At 41.2% G+C, this 23,631-nt stretch overlaps 1 long non-coding RNA gene across 2 annotated transcripts; it reads right to left on the reverse strand.

Annotated features, from left to right (window-relative positions):
• Positions 1–1,280: 1,280 nt before the first annotated feature.
• On the reverse strand, positions 1,281–21,222 carry LOC115352674. Of its 2 annotated transcripts, none has more exons than XR_003927231.1 (7): positions 20,980–21,222; positions 8,264–8,357; positions 7,961–8,096; positions 6,403–6,511; positions 4,124–4,281; positions 2,549–2,752; positions 1,281–1,411 (listed from the first exon to the last, which is right to left on the reverse strand). It is a non-coding gene; the product is annotated as an uncharacterized LOC115352674 (long non-coding RNA). The 2 variants fall into 2 exon arrangements; XR_003927230.1 differs by having other exon boundaries at positions 7,961–8,105.
• Positions 21,223–23,631: the final 2,409 nt, after the last annotated feature.

Genomic DNA, 23,631 nt, shown 5'->3' on the forward strand with positions numbered 1-23,631 from the left:
GTGTGGGGCAGAGGTAAAGGGGAAAGCCCACAGAGTGTGTCCTATCGATGAGCTCACCATCTCTTCTTCTAGGTGAATCCTCATGTAATGGGACCACTGCTTTTGTGCCAAAGCTGTAATAACATACAAAATAAATAGCCTAAAAGACGAGCCTTATAAAAGACTAAGCTAACTCCTCTCTTAAGGAAAGGACTCATTATTAGGAAGTACCGTATGCTGTTGGATGTATGGAGAGTGAGCATTAATCATGGGCAAGGATCTAGGTGCTGTATGCACCGAGAAAGTAAATTTGGTTCTTGCCTCGGAGAACTTCCAAATAAAGGTCAAGAGAGAAGATGTAGATTCAGGCAGACAGGTAAAGGACAAAAGATGCACAGGGACAAATGAGGAGAACAGCCTTGTGAAAGTACCTGCAACAAGCTGTAGACAAAACCTTCTTTGTAGGCATTCTTGCAGCGCAGGCTCAAGGAAAATTTTGAAGGAAAATAACATAATATGTGATTTTGTATGAGTATAGAAAAGTCCTCTGACATACAAATAGCAGCCATAGAAGGGAAGCTTGACACATTCAGCACATGGCAATGCATCATTTTTAATAGTCTTCTCTAAAATAGCTCATGAAATGTCACCAACATACCTTGAGCACAGGGTGACATTTTTTAATTATCTTTATTTGTTTTGGCATTTCGGCCATTACTATTTACATATTCTTTAGCATTGATGTTGAACCAATCTGGCTTTGTTTTAGCAGGCAACACTTTATTAACACTCTAAAACTTCAAGTTTCCTCAAAAATGCCTTCAACATGCAATCTGGATGACAGCCAGGCATGAAAAGTGACCTCTAACTGAAAAGTATTAAAAAATGGAAGGGACTTTGGAATGGAGAATATGTAAGTTCAGTTACCTAAGTCTTATGAAAATATAGCAAACATGAAGAGTAGATGGCATGCCACAGGGTAAAGTCTTACACAGGTTGATTGCCTAATCAACATTTCTTTCATGGATGCACTCTCACTCACAGCATACTGGTGTGTAAAGCAGTGCCAGTGCTTTGAGTTACATTCACATGCCAACCCAAACTTTAACTGTACTTAACGTATTTACCTCAAAGAAGAAACAGTCCCATAGTAATCTCACAGTCTACCTCAATCCCCCCACCCCATGCACCCTACAACTGGGAGGGGATCACTTTCTGCAACATAAATGGGAGTGAGAAAAAGCCTAAATATGATTTGAAATGTTTAGCTAGTAACTGGTTTAAAAGTAGTTTACCTTGAACACGGCTCCTGTTTCCCCCCCATGCTCTATCAACGTGGCAGAGCTCACAGCAACGCGGTGGCGACTCTCTCCGCTTCAACTCCAAGGGTAGTTGTAAACCTTCACAACCATATTTTGCCCTGGGTTGTTTGCTTCAAAGAGAAAAGAAAAAAAGAAAATAGAAAAAGCAAAACAGGGCACAACATTAGCACTGTCCTTTTCACTCCTGTGGCTGACCAGGAGTGAGAAGTAGCTTCCTTCCAGGAATCCTCTAGCCTTTCCAGGCCTGAAGAGAAATAATGAAATTTTGCTTGCTCCTCTTCCCAGGGGTTTAAAACATGACTGGATTTTAGGAATTGAACCAACAGGAGAGGGAAAGTGTTCTCACAACTAAGTGCCTTCCTTGCATTCTTTCCCAGCATTCATGGGACAGAAAAAAAAGCCAGAATAAAGTGCCTACCCTGCCACACCTGGTCATTATTAATTACATAGTTAATCAAACTGGAAAGGCCACACAGCCTAATTTAAGCAGAAACTTGGACAGAAATCACTTTTTTTTTTTTACTGTTGATCTTCTACCGCTTTGTATATGTGGGTAATCAGAAGCTGTCATTTTCAGACTATGTGGACAGGCAAAAGCCAGAACTGACATATTTGACTTGGGAGGAGAAAAGGTGAAATTTATGGTGAATGGCAGGAGCCAGTTAAAAACTAAACACCTGTCATATTAAATAGAAAGAAACCTGCTATCTACCGAAACTCTACTGAGCAGAGTCTGACCCCACCTACGGAGAGCTTGAATTACAGGATATTTGTTACAACAAACAGCAAAATACTAGGGAACTCAAGCCAGGAGTCAGGCTGGGCAGTATGTTGCAGCTCTCTCCCCAAGGTGACAACCTTTTCCCCAGTGCACAGAGCAGCCCTGCCGAGGAAGAATTTGTCATTTGTGTTGCCGACCTCCTTTTTCTCCCGTGGCCCCAAGGCTAGAAGGAAGGTAGTTGTCCTGCTGTTCGTCGCTATGGTCCCGTGGGAAGCGCTGCCTCATGTAGGGAACTGAAAATAAAGATGTTTTGCGTGAAGTGCAGAGATTCTTCAAAAATCTTCAGACGGGGAAAGGGTAGCCCTATCGATGGGAAGAAACTCTCTGTAATACACATGAAGAGTCAGTGTATAGTGGCAGAGGGAAGTGAGGAATGTCCTTGCTCCTTTGCTGTCCCTCACTTGCAAGACAAGGGAATTACAGTAATGCTGTCACCATTTGTGCAAAGTGAAAAAGCATTTCTTACCACCCTGAGTCTCTAAATGATCATCTGGAGAATGCTTCCCAACGACCAGCCTGAAGGTCCTTACCAGAAGAAGCTGGGGAACTCAGGACCTCACATGCGCCCAGGACTGGTCTAATGCGGCAAGAAGCAGGATTGCCACGGGAGCACAGGGCATGAACTCACTCCTTGGACTCCAGCCCATCGTCTGCCATGTTTTGTGGCTAGCTGATGAGAGAGTATGGCCACAATTCTCTTAAAACACATAAACCAGAAGCAAGACTAATGGCATCGGAAGTATTACAGCAGGGCAAAGGTGGTAGGAAAACGGAACGCGCTCTGTGATTACTTGACATAAGATGGGTGAGAAAACAGATCCCAGCTTAGGAAACTACTATATGAGAGCATGCCAGGTTAGACCAAACATCTGGCTAACCCAGCATCCTGCCTCTGATGGTATCCAGAAGCAGATGCCTAAGCTAGGTGTATGAGAAACATAGCAAGAATAAAACAACCCTCCTTGAGATAGTCCTTCTCAGCTTCCAGCAATCCCAAGTATTATGGGGGGGGATGAGGAAAAAAAACCCAGATCATATTCCAGCTGATGTGCTTCACAGACCTGTGCAAATCACCATCCTCGACCGCCTACCCTGGCTTGCCCTCCTTCCCCCAACTTTTTCTCCTACTCTTTAGACTGAAACACACCTGGGCCAGGCTGCCTTGCAGTACATATGAACGGCACTTTATACAAACAAGCTGTCATCTTGGATGGCCCTCAACAAGGTCTACAGAAGAAATTGTAGGTTAAATGCTGTCCTCATCTAGAAAAGTCAAATGAAGAAAGGAACAACTCATGTTCTGCTTCTGCATGCAAAAACAGAGGGACAACAGATAAAACCCCTCACTATGTAATCCCTCCCCACTTTTTCTGCTGCCAGAAAAACAAAGGAACGGAAAACAAATTTTTTTGCAACTTTTTTCCTTTCCATACAACATCAATAGCATAGAACAAATTCAGAAAGTAAACTGAAATACAGCAGATACAACATAAGGGCTACTGCTGCTACATTTGCAAGAACTAAACAATCTGACGAACCATTAGAGAACTAAGATAGCAGAGAGGATTGAGAGGCCAATCACTGCCTTCCATATACAAACTGAATATGCTATAATTATTTTCATCTTCTTACTTACAAATAAATCAAAATTTTATTTGAAGGCATAATTAGTCTTAGGAAGCAATGGCAAGTATAAGCCACAGCCTTAGCATAAGCTATTTGCGTTCCGATGTATTTGGATACCATTATCAAAAGTGCATGCATGCAGCTGAAAGGTTGAACAGCTATAATTGAGGGGAAAATTTGGCCTGCTCTCTAAAATCAGGCTAAAATGATAGTTAGATCCATATTAAGTACAGCTTTTTTTTCTTTCCTTTTTCTTTTTTTTTTTTTAAAGCATCAAACCCATTAGTTTCCTAGCTTAAATCTCTCGCTGAAAACGCACTTTAAAATCTGATACCAAACAGCCCAGCCATAGTCCTGATATAAAATACAGTACTACAGATGACACACTGGGAAAAATAAAACAAAATTAACATACCAATGTTTGTGGCTGGACCACTATACCATTACTGGCATTTTGCTTATGTAGTGATTCCATTGGTGTTTTGCATTACATGGCAAAACCATAGGTTCCCCTTCTAAGAAAAGAATTGCTTAATGTGCCAAATGGTACATCTGGAGAGAAGTACTGCCAGCCTGTGATGATAAAAAAAAAGAAGAAAAAAAGAAAAAAAAAAAAAAAAAAGATTAATCCAATGCCTGCTGGCTAGGTTTCTAAATGATGATGCTCCTCACAATATTCCTATTGAGAATCATATTTTGGTAATGTATTGTCTAAAGCTTTCAGGCTGGAAAGCATCTTCAATCCATTATTCTATGGCTTTTTATTTTTTTGGCAAACCCTGTAGCTGCAGGGGAGACGACTGTGGTTTTGGTGAGATAACATGTATTATTAGTGCTTTGCTTTAGCTTTTTAATTAAAATATTCTGTTGCCTTCCACTGTCAGAGACACTATCAGGCACAGAATTTTTTTGATCTTCGAATGCGTAATGTAAAATGAAGCCTTTTGCCTTATAGGATGGATTTAGTGGCATATGGTATTTAAAGTTCAGCACATACATCAGAGGAAACAGGTAGAAAGGACCTATTAGATCATACATGGTCCATTATAACTTGTTTTTCCAAAGTGTATTACACTACTACCATATAAAGTCTAGTTGGCCCTTCCGAGCATTGACTTCTGCTACTTCTTTGGAAGGTTATGGAACAAATCAAGCTGTTACTGGCGATGGGATTCCTGGAGGGGGGACCTCTGTGCCCCTTGGCTACTGCTACGGGGCTCTGGGTGGCTAAAAGGCTCCGACTGTGCAACTGCAAATGGAGACCTGAGGTGTAGCAGACACCTGAAGTTTTTCATTTAATCAGCTTCAAACTACGCCTCCTTTTTAACAGTGTTTTCTTCCTGACATTTTCACAGAAAGAAAGAAAAAAAATCCCAAGCATTTTAGACTCTGGAGACTCAAGCTTGCACGGAATGATACAAGCAGCGGCCAGATCTCCTATGATTTAACTCCAGTGATATAAAATATAACCTCTAACAGCAGAAGTAACATAACAGATGTTGTAGAAGATGCTACTGCAGCAAGGAGCACAAGTAATTCATGGTAGGTTCAAGACGTCACCCAACACATCTGTCCCAGCAGACAAGGCAGGGATACAAAGACGCCTTGGAGCAAGGCTCTGCGTTGCTAAAGCTGTGCCAAACCATCCGAGAACACAACCGTGCAAATCTGCAGCCGTTTCAGAAGCCGAAGGAGCTCTCTGGTTTTGAGGTTTGTAACAGTCCCTGCATTACAAAAGGCCATCCAAAGAATACGGATGATTTTTTTCCACTAAAGGTGAATGATTTTCCAACTGCATACCTCCCCGATTCGATGGTTCTAGGCATGCTTTCTGGAGTTTTTGGAAAGAGGCCTACATTATAGATCTCAGAGCAAAAGTTCCCCAAAACATTACCCTGGAGTTGTTCATAACCAGGCTGAAATAGTCTGTGGACCATATTAAATACTCAGTGGAGAAAAAAGGTGATGCTTTTTCTAAAGAGTATTTCACACCAAAGAATTCCAGATAGCATGCTGAGATACTGAGACAGGGTACTTAATACGGCAATATGAATGCTTCAAGGATGACACATCAGTGCATGAGACAATGTAGACACAACACAGGTAAAATATTTGAAATTCTGTAAAAGGCTAGAGGTCATTATTACTAGCTCGCACTGCTAGGTTAGGGCTGGGAGGGGGAGGCGAGAAGAGATGTGCCTTTCGGGGTTACAGCCCTTGGAAGCTGCCTTTATGCTGTGAAATTTCTTATCAGTTAGAACAGAGATACTGATAGAGTTGGCTTGGTCAAACTGCCGGTTTTGAATGGCACACGTACGGCCACACTGTGCCTGCCTCCCTGCCAGTTTAGGTATGTGTAATTGTGCTACAGACATCCCTGCAGCTCTGCTGGGTAGATATACTGCTCCAGTCATCAACTAGGTAATTACCGCTTCCCCTCCTATTAATGAATACTGAAAAATAGAATTAAACCCATACTGACCTCTTCAAAAGTCTCCTCCGTCATCTCCCTTACAGGGACAAATTGCCAGCCATCACAGGAAGCTTCTGTGTTTCATAACATGAATAGTGTAAATTGCCCTGACATTTATCACTGCTTCCCACATCTGGAAGCACCTCCTCACAAGCTGACTATCCACATTAAAAGACAGAACCAAAGTTTGCAAATAAGTCAAGTTTGGCAAACAAACTCACTTGTCCTCCAAATATATTGACATTTTTCATCTCACACAGCAGCTCCTTTACTTTAACAAAGATCAGAATTTTTACATTCCAGGTGGTAGTTTTCAGGGTCGCTTCCTTCCTGAAGAAACATGTTTGAAAATTGATCTTATCTAAGTTATTTCCCTTCTCTGACACAGAATATTAATGGAAATTTGAACAAAGAATTCAGAGCAGCATGCCTGTTGACAAGTGGATGAGGAGTGTCTACATTTAGACACAAACTACTGAACTTTTCGAACAGCTTTGGGAGACTGATCTCTACAGAGCCTGATGTTATTTACTTTCAATGTCCAGACCTGTGCTTCATTTTATTGAACAATCAGCTCTGAAGTCTTCCCAGTGGCATTTAATGTGCATCTCTTATTTCAGTGTCGGACACCAGATCTACAAGTAGGCTCTCACAGCGTGTAGCATGAATTTCTGCTTAACTTATTCTTATGTAGTGAAAATATTGTTTTTCCTGAAAAACAATGCAATAGCAAAAGAAAAAAGTTCACAGTGAAAATAGATGTGGTATGGTTTTATCTTATGATAATGTAACAGTTCCTTAATATTTAACTTCTATAACAGCAGCTAAATTAGATACATGCTTTCAGAGACACAATCTGTTCCAAGCCTTGCTGCTTCACAGATGGTGGATGCAGAGATTAAGTGACTGGCTGAAAGTAACACAGGAAATCTGTGGCAAAGTCAAAAGCTGATCCAAGAACTCCTGATTCCTATCCGTTGTCTGAACCACAGGACTATTTTGTCTTCCAACTCGTATTATTATTTGGTACCTGTATGTACGGTTTGCCCTCACCGTGCTCTGTTAAAAGAGCTCTCGATACCATCAGAAAACACCAGCTACTATCTCCGATAACCCCCACGTTCGGCCTCACAAGCCCCAACCCCCCTCAAACCTGGTCCAGGAGCCCCTTCCACCACCGTTCCCGGACACCCGGCACTGACAACGCATCTCTCGCCAGCCCTGCGAACACAATCCCGCAGACCTCCCACCTCCTCCCAACCTCTTGGACACCATCTGCCTTGCGATCCATTTGCTAAACCTGCAAATCTGGCAGCATAGCTGCCAAACTAAGCGTGGTACGCGAGTCTTCTCCATCCATTAGTGTCTTGAAGGTACTTGTGGTTCAGAAACCCCTTTCCTATCTGGTGTGGGAGGTCCACGCTCACCCTGGTGCCCAGCAGCTTCATCCACCCAGCTCCAGCTGCAGGAGCAAGCTGCCAGTGCTCTTGGACGGAGCGTGCAGTAAACATCACCTCTGCAAATATATTTTTGCAGAACTTAAATTCCAGGGAAGAAACCCCCCAAAGCTTTCACCTTTTATTTAGGATAACTGAGAACGTGGAAACGGAAAAACTCTATGGGAGGGATTCAGAAAAATACAACTGCCTGTTAACCGCTTCATGTTATTGCATGTCAATGGGAAATAAATACCAGACGTGTGTCTTCGAAAGCCTCCCTGATGTGATTTGTCTAGAGCTGCAAAGCACACACCAGAAACACAATCCAGGAATTGCATACCATTGTGTCCTGGCACCGATCACCACAGAACGGTTCGCTGCACCTCACATTCACACGTGGAGTGCCTCAGGTTCTTGCTAAGTGAAAAGAAATCGCGGTGGTTCAGAAGCCATCAAATCCAGTTTCCACAAATCTGCTAAAAATGCTGAGGGAAAAAAGGAAACAAACGTGAAAAATGTTTGTATAGAGCAATAAATGAATATGGAAGTCTACAGTGTGTATAAAATTTAAAATTAATCACTGTTTTAAAAACAGTGATTATTTTGCTTTTAAAAATTCCTTAATTTTCACAAACACACATACCTGCATTTATTGTTCCATAAACCAGTTCATCCAGATTTGTTCCTATTAGCCAGATTCCATAACTTACAGTGGACCAAAAATGAAAAGCTGGATCCTGTCAATGGATGCCAGACAACTTGTGACTAAAAAAGATTTTGGGGATGAAGTTTCCTGAGTAACCATGGAGAAACCACATATTGATCATTTGAGTTCAGCATTCTCCCTTTCCCAAGGGAAAGAACATAAAAACACGCATTTGTTTACATCAGTTCAAAAGGAAGTGGTAGAAAAAATGACTGTAACACTGCCCTGTCCAACATGATTTCCTGGCTCTCTCAGCATCTGCTGACGTTTGAAGTGAATCTGCACAAAGTGTACCTTGCTAAACGTCTCAAAATATATGAAATCTCAACTATTTCTGAACAACAAAATCAAAACTGGGTGATAATGGATATGCAAAACCAATGCCACCTTCTCTCTCTCTCTTAGTCCACCAGCAGCAGCTAGCAAAGCCTATCCAAATTTGTATTTGAACCCCACTAGCACCAGTGGGAATGTGTTATTCAGAAATTTCAGAACCATGGAGTTTATTTCTCAATATTACCACTAATTTCTGGTCCCTGTCTCCAGTTTGACCAGTTCCCATAGAAAAGCGAGGAAGCTGTGGAATGACAGCAGGTAAGGAAAAGAGGATTATCATCAGAGACTTACCTTACAGTGATTATTTGTATTTTAGTTATGCCTTTCATTATCATAGCATTTGCCTTATTCTTTATAATAAAGACATAGAAATGCTGAGGAAATATTAATTTCAAACTATTAAGTTACTCCAAGGGTGATCATTTTGAAAAAATAGAATACCTTACTCGTGCTACTCACGAATGTGGTTGTACAACACGGAAAACAGGACTGCGCTCTCCCTAACAAGCATAAAGTGGAAACAAATAGGTCTCATATGGAGACTCATGCTGTTAATTTGATCAGTAATCCCTGGAAGGCACTCTGGTATTGGTATATTATCCTTCTGTTCCACAACACATCTGACAATTTATTTACAATTTATTTCTCCGACAATTCGCTATTAGTCCTGAGTGCGCTGGGCAGCCTCCAGTGTGTAGCAGGCTCCGAAAGAGCATGCTCTCAATCTCGCAGTGCCTCGTAGGCTCTGGTAATGATTAAAATGAGAAGGGACAAGATGCTGAGCATTTTCTGTGACGGTTCTCCTGCTTAGCAATTCACAAAATTGGATTTGTAATCCCATTAACTTTGTTACCTCAACAATAAGACAGGATTTTTTTTTTAGGGTTTTTTTTTTTTTTTTAGGGAGTGGTAGGAGATAGCAGGACAGCAGTGAATGAAATAGAAGGTATCTGTTTGGCATTCAGTGCCTGATAGTTGCTCATGTCGTGAGTAGGAACAGTTTAATCTAGAATTTGCCTTAAGAGAGAAAAAAAGGGTAATAAATAAAAGGAGATACGTGACTGTGGTGGAGGAACACTTGGGGTCCAGCATTTGGAGAATGATCAGTGGATTGGGCACTCAAGGAGAAGCAGCACTGCTCTTCCCTCCACACCAGCTTCCACAAAATCCTCCCTCCCATCTCCAACACATTCTTCACAGCAACAAGTTGTCCTTGGCATGACCCATGTTTCCAGCTAGTAAAGTCCTCCTCTGTTCCCCCCATTCCCTCAGAAGGCATCAGTTTTCTATTTTAAAAATATCAAGTCACCCTATCTCAGCTGCATTATAAACAAAGACAAACAAAACAACCCAAAACAGTTTTGTGTGTGTGGAACAAGAACAAAACACTTCAAACCCAAAGAAGTTTCCAATAAGTCACTCATTGAAATTCAGGAAGAAAAAACCCCAAAGGGTAAAAATACCCCCACGTATCCAAGTTCTCTGAGGCCATTTCTTTCCCTCATCTGTGTTCCATCATCTTCTTCCTTATCCAAAAAAGTTGCGGTGTCCGTGGGAGTATGAAAAAACATTGGTGTGACCACCGAAAGGAACTCTCTGTCTGGCAGCATAAAGCCACGCGTTATCCCGTCTCCAGGAACTCAGCCTCGCTTCGACGGTCATAAATATTCTCTGATGACAAAGCGAAGGGTAGTCATTCATCCAGACTGAATAATACTTTAAAACCTTGAAAAACACACTGGGATCTGTGCTCTGTCCCTGGCCAGAACGTCAGATTCACGGGAAACAACCCCGGATTGGCCTCGCGCGTAGGACACCCGGCGCTGCCCAATTCCATCTTCAGGGTGATCCAGGCAGGAAAGAGTGTTGGCTTCTCCCTTGCAGAGGTCCCAACCCACCTGGTGGCCATTCAATTTATCTGAGGACAGTATGAAGCTTTAAAACCGTCTCAATTCCCTCCCTTGTAAAAATACTTTCCGGGTTTTTTTGCTTGCTAGCCTCGTCCCATCTTGAATGGGTATAGGAAGCCAGTCTTCACATTAGGTAGGCACCACTGGACATAGTTTCACAGGGTAGCAAATGAAAATATCATATCCGTGAGAGCGATCAGCCTCAACTACATCACTGAATGACACACAGACACACAAAGGCTGAAGAAAGCATCCAAGTACAGGCTCTCTGATTAATGATACCTAGTGCATGCTATTAAAGGGTAGCCAGAAAGTTAGGCCACCTTTTTAGATACACTCTGCCCTTGGAAGTTTTCAAAGCTTTACAAAACATTTAGACATGAGTTTTCAAAAGGGAGAAAAAAAGAAGACCCATTACAATATTAACTGTAAGCTATACTGCGTAATCAGAGATCTCCTAATTTTCAAGAAAGCGTTACCTGACATCTTGTTGCATAAACATTCTGCTTGTGCAAGCAGATCCACAAATGATCAGTAAAGTACGTCATAGTGTTGCAAAAGTTATTGATGAGAACATTATCTTTATGACTAGCTTTCATTTAGTCGGTTTGAAAAAAAAGGTCTAAATGTAAATCACTCTCCTCTTTTGGCCTCTCTTTCCACTCCCCATCCCAGAAGTTAGTAATACATTTACAATGAATAAATAACAACTTTATGCTTACCTGTATGCCTCCTCCTTTTGCAGTAATCTTTTAAATTAAATTTAATCTTGTCGTTCAAGGTAGAAACAAATAATAAAACTAACCTGTTTATTAGTCAGTGTAGTTTTAGAATTTCTTCCTTTGAGAATGTAACTGATTGTTGACACAATGGAGGCCAAGCATGCATTTATGGTGCATGATATCATTGTGTGGCTAATAGAGGGAGTTTACTTATTCCACAGATGACTGCCACAAGAGAATGTAATTGCTCAATAATGTGTCGATGTACCCATGGGAAGGATTTAAGTCATCTGAGACCTGTATTGGGAACTTGCCAGGGACCCCAGCACTACCTCTAATTTGCACGAAATGGAGGAATTGTGGCCATCTTCCGCAATAAACAGAATAAGGGAGAAGGTCACAAGACCCAAATAGGCACCCCAAATCCAAAAATTGCTTAGACTTTCAGTTGACATGAAGAAGTTGGAGGCTTGGTGATTTAAAAAAAAAAAAAAAAAATTAAAAATCAAGTTTTAAAGTTTCTGATTTAAGAGAAAGACCAAGAAAAAAACATTAGATTAAAAAAAAGCTTTTTGACAAATTTTAATTTTTTTTTTTTTTTTTTAAGGGGTTCAGGATGTGGAGAGTATTGCGACCTGGCCATAAGATCCTAGCAAATGTAAATGTCTCATCATAAAAAATGATTATGACGTGCTACTTTAAAAAAAAAAGTATTTCTCAGAAAATTGAACACAACTAGAAGGGAAAAACTGTTATGCAGATGCAGGAGATAAAAGCTGTAAGAGTAACAAACTTCCAAGGGGACAAGTCAATGTAAGTGCAATATACTCCAGTACATAAGATGATCTGCATCAGGGAGAAATTACCTCACCAAGAATTAAAGGCTCAAAAATAGATACAAGTCCTGACTGAAAAACTACTTACGGACAATGAATTCTTTGTACCACCTGCACTATGGCTTTGGTTTTTTTAATCATGTATCAAAGTGGAACATCTGATTGATTGAATACTAGTGTGAGATAAGTAACAGTGAGAGCAGAGTTAAGAGCTCACTCAATATTGCAAATCCAGTAGCACAATGCAGGATCAACTTAATAAATGTGAGTATTTTCCATACTTCTCACGGATGCAAAGAGTCATAGGATGAGATTCAGCTTGGCGGATGCCAACTTTTAAGTACTTAACTCCTTCCATTGAATTTGAGAAGGCTACCCAAATGCTTTAGTTCAGGTACATGCATAAAAAAAATTTATCTGGGTGAATTAAGGCCTTGGTTAGGAATTAATCATTGGATGCATTTAGAAGCTTTTCAAACCAATGGAAATTGTAACTCTCTCCAGCAAGACCCATAATAATGTAAAGAGACCCTGCAGTGAAAGCGAGAATGACCAGACAGCCCCCACTGGCTAAGGCAAAACTGGAATTCAAAGCCTCTCCCAGCATCCCGTTGGAGAATTTTTCCTGAATTTTCAAAATGGCTTATGGGATGTTTTTGGTCCACCTTTCCTCAAGAAGCAGCTCAGAAGAACCTGCCCACTCTTAGCATGAAAGGGTTCAACCCCAAACCCCACAAAGAGTCAAATGATCCTATTCAGTGAGATGCACTGTGTCATGATGTGACGCTCAGCTCAGGGCCCATGTGTAACCTACTCCACTTAAGAGAAAAAAAAAAAAAAAAAGGAAGAAAAAAATCCTATACTAGTCCTGCTAATTTCAGGTTAGTTTTTCAAACTAGTCCTTTCCCCCAGCCCTCCCTCTATTTCTCCCTCTCACCCCGATCTGTTTTTTCCCATTTTCAAGTAAGATTTAGAAATCTGCCCAATGGCAGGTGGGTGGAGGCGCTCCAGATACTATGTTTGTTGGTAGCCCAGCAGTTATTTGTGGTTGACTTTTTTGGTTGCCCACAGGAATTTCCAGGGTGGTGTAAACAGACAGATGTGGGTTCTTTTCTGCTATATAGATCACACCATAGAGAGATATCAAAGGGAAAAAACAAATCCATGAATAATGCACTAGTGGCAGCGTTTGAAGCTCAGAACTTTAAAGACTGGCCTCTGAATTTATTGGTTTAATTGTTGGGTATGGACATTTAGGCCACCAGATAGCTTCTGAAATCAAAACATCACTGAAAGGTTTCCCAAATATTTAAGAGTTCATACAAAGTGAAAGTGGGCTCAAGTACCGGCAACTCAAAGCTGCTCCCACCCTGACAGCACTGCCCTAGACTTAAATGCTAAAATTGCCCTTTCCTTCTTTTTCTCAGTATCATACCGGTTTGCTTTTTACTTCAGTGAGGCATCTCGGTGACTACTCCATGGCTTTCTGCTGCTGTAACGTTGGCAAGCTAAAGGGGAGGGCTTCAAGGGCACGGATGACAGGGCAGACTTTTGCTGGTGTAGATTAGTAAAGCTCCACTGATCTCAGGCTAACTCATATTAGCCAGGAAATTTTGCTCCTCGTTCTCTTTTTCTTTCTTCTTTTTTTTTTTTTTTTTTTTTTTACTGGTACCATTACGCCAAAACTACTTTTGTCCTGTGATTTTTGTGTGCCTTGTGCTCACACAAGAGACACATCGTGGCATTTTTTCCCTTGAGATTAACAAGCAGCATGTGATTAAAATCATGTTAACTCAACAGTGCAACTTGCTAATCATTCTTACTCTGGAATTGCCAGCTAAAGCTTTTTTCATTATTTATTTTTTCAGGAGGACTTGTATATGTTTCTGTCAGTCTATTTTAGAGCATGGCAGGTTACAGAGGCGCTTTGATTCATGGCTGGACATAGATTATTTTAAGTAGAAGGAAAAAGGAGCCTTGGTTTTCACAGCATTGCACTGTCATCTTGCGGTTGCAGCGCTCCGTTCCTAACCCTTATTTGGAAATGCCTTGAACAAGAATTCAATGTGAGCAGGAAGAAACGGTGATTGCCTCACTCCCGGGGCTTCGGTTTGTTTGGAGGCCTCCTTCCTGCCACTCTTGTGACAACAAGACAGACTGACCTTGCCAACTGTTTCCACTTCAGTTCTTTCCATCTCCTTCCTTCATGAGAGGAGAGCATGACCTCCTCCAGAAAACCATCATTATTTAGAAGACTTCATCTCCTCCAGACTTCCAGCGCCTCTCCTATGAACACTGATTCGAAGACACGTTTTCAGGGCAGTGCTGTGTACAGTCCTCCCTCCTGCCTGCGCTTTAAAGAGGGAATGCTCTGCCGCTGTCAGCTCCTTATTAGTTGTACATCTGTTCCACAACTGAGGCAAATCACTTCAAACACATTCTTGGCTTCGTTCCCTTTTTCCAATTTGTAAACAGCAACATTCCGGCCTCTTTTCTGGACCGCTCAAGACACCAGCCAGTGTGGGATTCTCCTCGTAGACCCTTCCAATCAGCTCAAAAGTCTTAATCCCCTGAGCTTGTCCAAAACGTACGAGAAATCCCCGAGCTAGGCTTCCCCTTGCCTCCAGTTGTGCTGTTCCCGGCCAGAGTGCTGCTCTCCGGCCTGCCTCCTTATATCCTCCTGCTGGCTAAAAACATACCACATTCCAGAAAGATACACGAAATGCATCCAGTCCCAGTGAAGACTGACCTAACCATCTATCAGTGCGTGACTAGAAACGACAAAATGGTCAGCCTAACTAGTTACTTGGAAGCGTGCAGCATGATGCTACCCCTTACCTAAACCACAGATTCCAAAAGCTGCAACCCTGTCCTCCTCCTCAAAAGGCAATATGTGGACCTCTTATTATACTGATTCTTCCTTACCCTTTTACCAATACCAGGAATCAAAAGTTTAAAAATCCATGTTGTTTCTATTTGTGCTCTTCACTTTAGTTATTTCTCTCAAGTCAGAGAAGAAAAACTTAGAAGGTCACTATTGTTACCTTCAGTTTTGGCTTTTATATTTGGGCTGCCAATACTTTGAGGGAATGCTTATTTTTGCAGAAACCACTGTTAACATTAAAAGTCAGGGGAAAAAAAAGCCAGAAATGGCTTCCTACAGGGCTTAGGTTAGTACTTGGGAGGAAAAACTCTGTATTTTGATTAGAATTGTGTTACTATTGTTCCCCTGAATGGAATTTGGAGTATGCATCCTGAATTCCCCATTTTCAGAAAGAATTGCCTACAGCTAAAATGTTGTAAACCATGTTTACTTCTCCTTCTTTTTACATGTGAAAATTTTCATGATCTTGCAAATGGATTACCACAGACAGACTTACGCATTGACCCAAAATCTTACTACCAGCAGAGGGATCCTCCGTGGGCTTTGGAATCCATCAATGCACATTCAGAGTACACGAGGGTTATACTCTACTACTCCCAAACTACAAGATATTTATTGCAAGATTCTTTTTTTCAGCTGTATGGTATTTTAAAAGGTCAGAATTATCTATTTTATCCTCACACTTTCAAAATGACTACAGAAAGGAACAAAACTTCTTGCAGAGAGAAAATGTAAAAGCACTTCAGAAAGAGGACTGCAAAATGATGGGTGTAGTGTGAAAACTTTTGGAACTGACAGCTACCACCGGTGTGATTGCCATTGTGAAATAAATGGACTGAAATGTGAAGAATCCTATTTGTGGCAGATTTAGTGGACATATCAGGGGACTAATCTGACTGATAGAGGTTGCATGGGAAAGTCCAACTGCCAGGTATGGAGATGCCCCCGAACCCAGGAATCGATAACTGCAGAGGGCAAAGCAAAAGCAAACCAAAATGGGGACACGGCTCACAGTGTGATATTGTGGGAGTAGGAAAAGCTGCAGTCTCCCCAGCGGGAGAAAATACACATGCACACACAGTCCAGACAGTGTCAAAACCAAGCTGGTGCTGCTGCAGGGCTCCAAGAGCGGGGTGCCTTGGCTCTGTTTCGGAGAGACCACCTCTAACAGCAGAAGACAGCTCGATGGCTAATTCAGTCCTTCGCCTCACTTACCGACACTGCCAACAAGGCTGCTAATTAGTACTAACTGTGATGGTGGTTTCTGTGATGTGGACAGCTGTTTGCGAAAAGCTGGACTGAGACCACCAACTCACTTCAGACAGGCCACTAAACAGCCATCTGAGGGTAACCACTAGGTCGCTAGCAACTTGGGTTGGATTCAAACTAGTGACTTCGAGGTGAAAAGGCTCCATATTCAATTACCAGTCCCCTGAGTCATCCCATCCACCCTCTATAGTTATTTCAAAATGCTTTGGTAAGCAATATCTGAGGACATTACATGCGTTCAAAATGCTAAAAATACATGTCTAAGAGGGCAGGGAAAAGATCAGATCACCCAAAAGTAAATTTTCTTTTCTGTTTAAAAAGAAAATAAAGGGGGGGGGGGGAAGGAAAAAAAATCACGATCATAACACTTTAAGCTTGGGGGGTTTTTTGGTTGGGTTTTTTTTTTTTTTTTCCTAAAAACATATAAACGGCCTCGCCCCCGCCCCGCTTTGCCATTCCAATTAATTTCCTGCAAATATCATTAGAACACTAAAAAAAGAGAGACTGTTACCTTTGTACTTTCTAAATAGCCAAATCAATAGTAGAAAGAAGGGGAAAGTACTTGAGGGTGGGGGGTGTGAGAAGGGTAGGAGGAACAAAACAAAATGCTAAAAGATGGATTAAAAAAAGCCCCATGCTGAAAACGACAACTCCCAGGGATTCCACCCAGGGCTTCTCAAACTTGCAGATTTGTTTTAAGAGCGCCGCTGCCCTCTGGTACCCCAGGATATGGTATTTTCAATGCAACTCCAGAGGGCCACCAATCTATTTTTGTCACCTATCCTGGGATCTGACAACTCTCACCAGGGGCTCAGTTAAACAAGCCTCCAGTTTTTAAACAAAGTGGATTTTAATTGAGAAGCACCTGTGGCGAGAGAGTCTACTGGCATTATTAAAAAGCAAATTTATCACAGTGAATCACAGAGGCAGGGGGTGGGGGAGCGAGCAGGGAGGGGGGGTCCATGCATACGTCATACCTGCAACACAGTACCATTCCTTTCATAAAACTCCCTTGAAGAAATGTGTAGGATTTGACTGCACCCCACGAAGAGTGTTTTTCCCAACAAGCTGTTCCCAGGGTGTTGAAAAGCTATCATTCATAAAAAATTATTGAGGGGGAAGGAGGTAGCAAAGGGGAGTTCAGAAGGCCAGGGACGCCAGTGGAAACCACAGAATGAGACCCTCTGTGAAGCACGCACCTGTTTATGGCCACCATAATAGCTTAACTAGAAAGCTTAAAGTTCCAAATTGGGGGGAGAAGGGGAGAAAGAGGGAAAACATAATGAATGCTTGTTCTAATATCAAAATACACTTTAACCCATGGAGTGCAGGCTCACAATGGATAGCTGCGTTTTAGAATAAAGCACTGACAATGAAAAATACACAGAATTGAGGAGGACGCTCTTCAGACGCATCCTGGTATCATTAAATACACATGGGCTCGGGCCAAACATTGGAAGTGCACCACTTCATAAAATATGTGGCTAAAAAAACCTGCTTATTAAATAATATTTAATGTTGGCCCAGAGAGCAGTTGAGAGTAAAGAGTAGGTGCCAAGCTCTGTCTAAACGCAGTAATGAACAACTCCTGTAACAAAGAGTTTACAAGGCAAGGAAAAGAGAGCGAGGCCACCCTGCAAAGACTTGGATGATACACAAATGTTTAGAATGACGAAGAATGTGCTGTAATTTTAATGACACTATTAGTAAAATCCCTTGCTGATTTTTAACAGTGTTATGCATGCACTTTGCCCTTAGCGAGTGGTAAAAGTGAGGTACTCAAGCCTGTTGGTCCAGCTGAGAAGACCTGACATTAAGGATGAGACTCCTCACAGGTATTAGTCAGTAAAGATGCTTTTTTTTTTTCCCAGGAAGGAGCTAGGCATTTTCATCCATTATTCCCTTATGAACTGCTTTTGTTAATGGTTTTGCCAAGACTTCTCAAAACATTTTGAGAAAATGAATCTCAGATTGAACTGAGGGAAACCACAGGCAGGTGGAATATACATATCTCTCAGAGAAGGTGGGTTTATATCTTTTATCTTAAGTATTGTGAGCAAGGCTGGAAGGCTGCCTTTGATGCAGAGTGCTCAGTCTTGTTGACAAACTAACACTTCTGGCAGAACCTATCAAGATGAGCCTATAAGAAGGAGAACAGGAGGGCTGCCCCAGCAGTTTGAAGGGGAACATGGGGTAATACAAGACAGTTGTATGTTTCTTTTCATTAATATTGTTGGCCGAACATTTTCCCATTTATTAGTGCACACACAATACTGCGGGTTTTTTGCCTTGTTCATATCTGTCAGCCTACCGAACCTCACTTTTAATCAAAAGTAGGAACAGTCTATGATGTACAGAAGAAAAGAAATGCATAGTGCAGAATAAAGGGGGTAAGGATCTGAATGGAAATATCACCTGCTCTACAACCTATGTCTGGGAAAATATGAATTTTGAATTGGTTTATCAACAACTTACGGGTTTTTTTTTTCTCTTTTAAAATCACCCCCAAAGTAATAAGCTACTTTTGCCCTGCCAGAGGACTTTGATCTGCAAGGCTTGCCTTTTTCTTTCTTTTTTTTTTTTTTTTTAAACACAGACAACTTAGACCATTTAGATCTGTATTTCTAGGTCTAATCTTTTTTAGTCAGTCTGTCTTACATATTCTTCCAGCATGCTCTTCCCCTCCTCCACTTTAATTCTTACATATAAGATTAACAGCTGAAAAAGTTCTGTAGCAAATGTAGGCAGCTTCATTCACATTTAATGAATAGGTAAACTGAAGCAGCAAACGGATTCTTCCACCCCTCCCCCAAAAACCCCAACCCCTGAATAAAAAAAAAATATATTGCAAAGCCCAGCCCAAGACACTGGCCTCACAACATGAGACCACAACTCCAGGCACTGCAGAAAGAACATGACAGGTTTTATCACTCCTTCCACTGTTCTTCCTAGGCATTGCTCTACGCAAATTCAGTATCACTTCTTGACGTTTCCAATAACGAAGTATTTTCAGAAATTACCGAGAAGGAATCATCACTTACCGTTTAGCTAGTCAAGCTCTGAATTATGTAAGCAATTAGCCACAAGAAAGTCCTTTGTCATGAACGCTTATTTCCCTGTTTTTTCCCCAATTTGCCCATAAGCAGTTTATCTTACGAAAGCCCACATACACTAGTTTCATCATCTGTTCTGTGGGAAATGTGTCAAACAACACATTACAAGCCAATGCTCAGCGTTAAACTGATTTCTCATTCAAGTTGTTTAAATATATTTAAAACCATATATAAAGAATTTATCATTAAAACCCAAGAAAATACTTTTATAAGCATTCGTTAAATAGCTCACAAAGGATAGATTTTAAAAGGTATGTAATAATAGAAGGATTCAGCTTTATAATAGCTTTCAGTAAACACAATTTCAAAACCCAAATAACCCAGGCTAACAGCTGAAAATCCCCTCTATACCCAGAGTTAGGACTTGATATTTAAGATAGATTACATAATCCATATTTTTTCCTTATTATTGTGCTGTGAATACAACATAAACATGTATTTCTGAAAAAGACGTCAACAGCAGAATAGCTATCATCACCAACATTTGCAATGCTTATGCTTCAGAGTTAACACCACCTCTGAGAGGCCTGTTCAGTTCACACATTTCAGATGTATTTTTGAGATTTTTTTTTCCTTAGGCAATATAGCTTTTCTGCCCACTTTGATCACATTTTTAAAACCCCATGAGAAGAAAACCTCTTAAGAACAACTCCAGCAAAAAAACAAATTAGAGAGTGGACTCTTCACCTTATAACAAATACTGACTATGAACACATGTGAAAAAGTGTTAAGACACTCAGAGCTCTTGAATTATTACAAAACACCCCACCAAAACTAAAGGCACTGCATAACAACTCCACAAGTGGATGGACAGGTTGAAATATTTCTGGAATGACAAAGTGAAAATTCAAACAGAAATCCCATTTGTGCAATTGTCTCTAAACTTATGTTTGCTTATACTCAAAAACCATAGGAAACTTTTAAGTTTAGCGTAAATATGTTATGAAAGTCACCTGAAGTTTAAACAAGACCAAGTGCAAATTACAGTGCCTCTTACTAATGGAACTTCAGTGATGTCTGTACATCACCACTGGTGAGGCATTAGCTGTGCTTCTGAACTGAGGTGAGATGCCATGCAGCAAAAAGAGAATGAGGCTAATTTAAATGCTCTGGACTTCCATCTGTCTTTACCTGCAGCTGCTTTCTCCTTTCCCATGAAGAGACATGAAAAATTAGAATTCTCTTATTTATTAATATATTTTCTGTTTTCAATTTAAATATTTTAAATATGTAAGTATTTTCTGAATTTGATACTACTTTCAGAGTAAGCTGTAAGGCTGCAGACAATGCTGAGGCAGACAGCAGAGCATCCTTGATTCTCATAAGGCAATTAAAAGAAGTACATTGTCAATCCTGTGCAAAATAAATTTGGGGTGAAACTACACAGTGCTTTGATTGTAGCCTGGAGAGGGAAGGCTCTTCCTAAAGGATACGTTTTAGACAGCAAGCTTCTGCAACTATCAGAGTCTAGGAGGAATGATGCAAAACAATCGTACTCCCTCGTTTGTTTTACAAACAGACTGATAACGTGTTCCCCATCTTCCAGCAGCCCTCTTTTGGACCTGAACTACTCCCTTTCTTACCCTCTGCGATCCATTTTTATTTGTTGCTGCCTTCTCCGGTCTAAGCAGTTCCTAACTCCACATTAGATGGACACCACCAGGCAGCTCTCAGAAAGTGCAGAGAATCTCTCAGTTTTTGATTTCTTTTGCCAGCACCATACTAGTGAGGAGCAATGGCTGTTGAAAACACCCTGTACAGACCCTGGATTCATGACTGGAACAAAGACAATGCAAAAGCAAATTCAGCAAATTTAGTAGCGCAGCTCTCACAAGTCTCTACTTACAATGTATAAACTAAGGATTTCCAGAGTTGACAGCATGGCCAAATTTGGACTGGATTATGACAGAGGAAAACGCATAACCCTCATTTATATCAGGAATAGTTAGTCTTTCATAGTATCCCTAAAATAATTTTTTTAACGTACACAAAAAACAATGCCAGTTTCTCATCCTCGTGAATTACTGGACCTTATCAGAAATGACTGTGAGGGAATGTTCCCGTCGAGAAACCCATTAAGCCTAAAGCAGCACGGAAAATTTCCACTTGAATGGTTACTATCTGGCCAAGCTACGAGCAACTGGAACCGGATCTTAAGATGGAAAGCATCACTTATCCCCGGAGAGGGACACTGCTAACAGGTCTACCCATAACAAAGACCTAACTGCCTTCCACACGTAACGCGGTAAGAAACATTTGCCTTCAAGCATCCTTCAAGAGCAGCACGCACGCTATTACCCAGCCGCGACCCCAACGCAGAGAAACTCGAAAGGCAACTAGGAAAACAGCAGCAGCCGAAGGGAGCCGCAGCTGCCCCGGGCAGGAGCCGCGGGTTGGCCGAGCCCTCCCGCAGAGCGCCGGGAGCCCGCGTCAGCACCCTGGACAGCGCCGCCGCGCTCCGCCGCCGCCCCGCTCCGCTCCGCTCCGCCGCCCCGCCCCGCTCCGCTCCGCTCCGCCGCCCCGCTCCGCTCCGCGCCCCGCCCGGCCCGGCCGCCGCCTCCGCAGGGGCGGTGGATATCGCAGAAGGCAGCCGCAGGGGTTTTAGGAAGGAAGGGAAAAGGCCAGGGGAAAAGGCCGCCAACATCCCCCCCTCCCGCCAACATTTATCTACTTAGAGCGCTGTAAGGCGACAGCCAATTCTTAAAGTCAACATAAAACGACGACATAGATAAGGCCAGGTACAAAGATTGAAGGTAATTTCGGCTCACATTTTTAGGACTCTTCCATTTGCACTTTCCATTTTCGATTTCGGTCGTTTTCATTTGAGGGTTTTTTGGAGCCTCGCTACGCAAACGCTCACGCCAACCTCAAAATATAAAATCACCCCCTAAATAAAGACTGCCACAATGGCATTAACTGCCTGGGATTTTGTTTTTTGCTGGTTGCATTTAAGAACGCGTTTTACAAGCGCTTTAGACGAATCTAAACTATTAGCAGCAGTAAAAATTCAGAGCTTTGCAAACATTTAAGCTTATTTCTCACAATTTGCAAGAAAGCCCTTTAAAAATCCATCCACTTACGATGAAAAACCAACTCCCTATTCCCTTTTAATAAAAAATAGACCTAAAAAAAAGAAAGAGCTGATCACTATTGTTTGAAAGCACTCAAAAGCAATAAGATGGTCACAAGACTTGATCTGACTGTTCTGCCCCTTTACAAACTCAATAAAGCTTGCTTTTTATGACTGATTGCTGTGCTGTATTAATCCCCTAGCATATAAAACAAGCCTATTGGAGACTGGGACTCCACCGGGGGAAGGACAGGGAAGCTGTTGTGTTCTGAGAATTAATCCATCTAGGAAAATCAAAAGCCAGCCACTCACAATACAGTAATCAGCATGTTCTCCACTGTGAAAGCCCCACATTTCCCATTTAGAAAACACAACTATTACTCCATTATGTATGGAAACACACAAACCCCTTTTATTTATTTGTGTTTGTTATTATTTGGCTTATATTTATGGGTTTGTGTGTATTCCATTGGTGGGTAGGCAACCATCAAGTTAAAAACCCCCGTCTATTCCCAACTGCTTAAAAGGAAAAAGGGACTCCCACTGCTTTTTCCACAACCAAAGTTCTTTCTGGATTTGCTTTGTGAACAGGATTTTAACTCTTTATTACCCTAAATAAAAGGAAATTCTTTGCATTTTTTCCTTACACAGAAAGTTCATTTTCTGTTCAGGATAATTACGCTGTTTTTTTCCTCACTTTGTTAAATTATCTAACATGAGTTTCCTAAGTAGTGGTGCTAAAATAAAAATGTTTGAAGCTTTAAAATTACTCAACTGAAAAATGACTTCACTTTATTTCCAGGTGCTATTAAATTTGATGCTCCTTTGTTAGCAAAAGTTTAATTCTTTCCTTTTAAAGTTGAATGATGTAGCCTTCTGAGTAAAACCTTTTTTTGTTTTTTTTTTTTTGTTTGGGTTTTTTTTTTTTTTAAGAGTAGAATTTTTTTTTTTTTTTTTTTTTTTGCCATTTAGGTACTAGAAGTATGAATTTTCCATTGTGTTATGGAGATAAAGATTAAAAAAACCCAAACAAAACCAGCTGTAAATCTTATGTGACACAGTAATTAAACTGCTAAATGAATTCTGGCCTAAATACAAGAATTAAGGCTTATGGAAATCATTGAGAAACCACAATCTGATAGACCATGTGCTCAAGAAGAACCAA

This window comes from Aquila chrysaetos, chromosome 17 (genome assembly GCF_900496995.4).
Source record: "Aquila chrysaetos chrysaetos chromosome 17, bAquChr1.4, whole genome shotgun sequence".
NCBI lineage: Eukaryota > Metazoa > Chordata > Aves > Accipitriformes > Accipitridae > Aquila > Aquila chrysaetos.